Raw genomic sequence first — 3364 nt, 5'->3', positions numbered from 1 at the left:
TAGCCAGGATGGTCTCGATCTCCTGACCTCGTGATCCGCCCGTCTCGGCCTCCCAAAGTGCTGGGATTACAGGCTTGAGCCACCGCGCCCAGCCTAGATACATCTTTTCAAACAGCATATAGCAGATTTTTTATTCAATCTGGCAGTCTTTGACTTTTAACTAAAAAGTATAGTCCATTTTCATTTATTGTAATTAGCAATTACTGTTCTATTCTGATTCATTCCCACTAATATATTTTATATTTTCTGTTTTGTGGCCTATTCTGGTTTTTGCTATTCATTGTTTTGGATTGACTAATTCCAATTGTTTTTTCTCTAACAGTTTGAGTTACTCTATTTCTATTATAATGATCACTCTAGAAATTTTAATATTTTAATCTCTCTTTTATGTTTTATCTTGTTGTCTCTCTGTGTTATATTTCTAGTCCACTATTTTTCTCTTCAAATGTTTTAAACTTGTTATTTTTCCCCAGTATTGAATTTCTGTCTTAGTCCATTTGTGCTTCTATGACAGAATACCTGAGACTGGATAATTTATAAAGAAAATACAATTAATTTTTCACAATTCTGGGGGCTGGAAAGTCCAAGATCAAGGTGGCAGCCAGATTGGTATCTGGTGAGGACTGCTCTCTGCTTCTGAGATGGTACCTTGCTTCTATACCTTCTGGTGGGAAGGCATACTGTGTCCTCACATTGCAGTAGGGACAGAAGGGCAAGAGAGGGCTCTTTTCAACCTTGAGCCCTTTTGTAAGGATGCTAAATCCATTCAGAGGGCAAGGTCCTCATGACTTAATCATCTACCAAAAGGCTTCCCCTCTCAATACTATCATAATGTGGATTAAGTTTCAACATGAATTTTGAAGGGGACACATCCAAACACAGCAATTTCTAATTTCAATGATAGGTTTAACATCTTTACATTCTACTTATTTGTTTTCAAATTTGCCTGATTATTTTAGTACTTTTTTGTTCCTTCATTACACTTTAAATATCCACTTTATCTACTTAAAAATATTAAGCCTACTTTTATTTTGGATCTGATCATTCTTATACCTACAGCCTTTGCAGGTCTCTGTCTCTAACCTTTGTGGTTTGTTATTTCTGCTGTCTCTTTCATGATGGCTTGATTACTTTTCGTGTTTTTGTGATTTGTCTTGTTGTTAGCTCATATTTATTGGAAATGTGTCTATGGAAGTCTTTGACACCTGGTCGAAGAGGCATTCTTCTATAGATAACTTGCATTTTCTTCTCCCAGGGTCCAACTTAAACAACCAATTTAAACTTGGTATTTTGAGGTCCACAGAGAGTACAAAGTCTGGCCTAAAACCTCCTAAAGTTAGGTTTGTGGTTAGGAATGTCCAAGGAAAAGGTATTTTGTTTTGTTTTTCTTTTTGTCCCCTTCTATCCAGAGCCAAGCTTGTGATAAACATGTGTGACAGGCAGAATTCTACAATGCCCCATGATCTCTGCTCCCTTGTGTTACCCCAAGTATAATCCTCCCTCCCCTGAATGTGAGTTGAATCTGTGATTTGCATCTAATCAACAGAACATGGTGAAGGTGACAGGCTGTCACTCCCATTATGACATTATGTTATATACAACTTTGTCTTAACAGGCTGGAGAGACTCTTCTGTGGCATTCAAACTGCCATCTTGTGAACTGCCTGTGGAGAGAACCACAAAGCAGGGAACTGTAAACAGCCTCTAGGACCTGCAAACAGACTCCAGCTGACAACCAGTAAGAAGCCAGGGCCCTCCGTCATATAAGTCACAAGGAAATGAGTTCAACCAACAACCAGAGGGAATTTGGAAGTATATCTTCTCCTAGTCAAGCCTCTGATAAGAACACAACCCCAGCCAATACCTGGATTACAGCCTGGTGAGACCCTGAAGCAGAGAACCTTGATAAAACACATCCAAGCTTTTAACCCATAGAAACTATAAGATAGCTGGGCACGGTGGCTCACGCCTGTAATCCTAGCACTTTGGGAGGCTGAGGCAGATGGATCATGAGGTCAGCAGATTGAGACCATCCTGGCTAACATGGTGAAACCCCGTCTCTACTCAAAATACAAAAAATTAGCCTGGCGTGGTGGCGGGCACCTGTAGTCCCAGCTACTTGGGAGGCTGAGGCAGGAGAATGGCATGAACCCGGGAGGCAGAGCTTGCAGTGAGCCGAGATCGCGCCACTGCACTCCAGCCTGGGCGACAGAGCGAGACTCCGTCTCAAAAAAAAAAAAAAAAAGAAAGAAACTATAAGATAAATGTGTATTGTTTTAAGCCTCTAAATGTGTGATAATATGTTAGGCAGCAATAGAAAACTAATACAGCAAAGAGCTCTACCATCTCCATCTGTGGCATGGATTTTTTTTTTCCTCATCCACCCACCAGGGGTCCCTTTTCAGAGAGTACAATCCAAATTGCCACCTTTGTGCAGGCTCTAGACTTGGCTTCCTAACCTTGCACGCATGGCCTTTAAACCCAACCTTCAGATCACCAAAAACTGGAAGCCAAACCCAGAGCAAACACCCATTTCAGGTCTCAATCAACTTTCTTATTTCTTTGAGGATTTCCCACATCTACTTTAGCCATGCACTTTTAAATTATGGTGTTTAAAATATTGTATCCAACAAGTGTTATGTTTTTTAACAAGAGGATTTCTTTACATACCTAATCTGCTATATGCCTGGGAATTTCCATTCCTGATCAGCCCATGGAAGGTAAATTTCCTACTACTACCACAACCCAAGCTACTTAAGCAAAAGAGATTATGATCTCTTAATTGCCAAATCCAGTCAACTCTTTCCAGTCCTCATGTTACTTGGCCTCTCTTTCAGCTGCAGTTGGCACAGTTGGCCACAGCTTTTCCTTCCTTTCTTTCCTCCTCTGGCTCCTAATCACATACGTTTATGCTATTTCTGCTGTCGCTGTTTCTTCTCAATTTCCTTAACTGACTCTACTTTTTCTGCCTCCCTTTTATATCTTGGAGCTCCTCAGAGTACTATCCTAGGAATTTTATTCTCATTCTATAATACATACTGTACGTGGATTACCTTATCCATTCCCGTGGCTTCCACTATCATATACATGCCGGTGACTTCCTAGTCTATATCTCAAATTATATTTGGAAAAATAGATTAGGTTAAGTGAGATGAGATAATAGCTGGGATCATAGGTGTGTGACATTGCACGTGTCAGATCCAATGATCCCAGCTATTAGGAAGGCTGCAGTGAGAGGATAGCTTGAGCTTAGGAGTTCAAGACCAGCTTGGGCAACATAGTAAGACCTGTCTTAAGAAAGAAAGAAAGAAAGAGAGAAAGAGAGAAAGAGAGAAAGAGGAGAGAGAGAGAGAGAAGGAAGGAAG

This window comes from Colobus angolensis, unplaced genomic scaffold, assembly GCF_000951035.1.
Source record: "Colobus angolensis palliatus isolate OR3802 unplaced genomic scaffold, Cang.pa_1.0 Scaffold124, whole genome shotgun sequence".
Taxonomy (NCBI): domain Eukaryota; kingdom Metazoa; phylum Chordata; class Mammalia; order Primates; family Cercopithecidae; genus Colobus; species Colobus angolensis.
The sequence above is the reverse complement of the archived record's forward strand: the minus strand, read 5'-3'. Positions refer to the sequence as shown.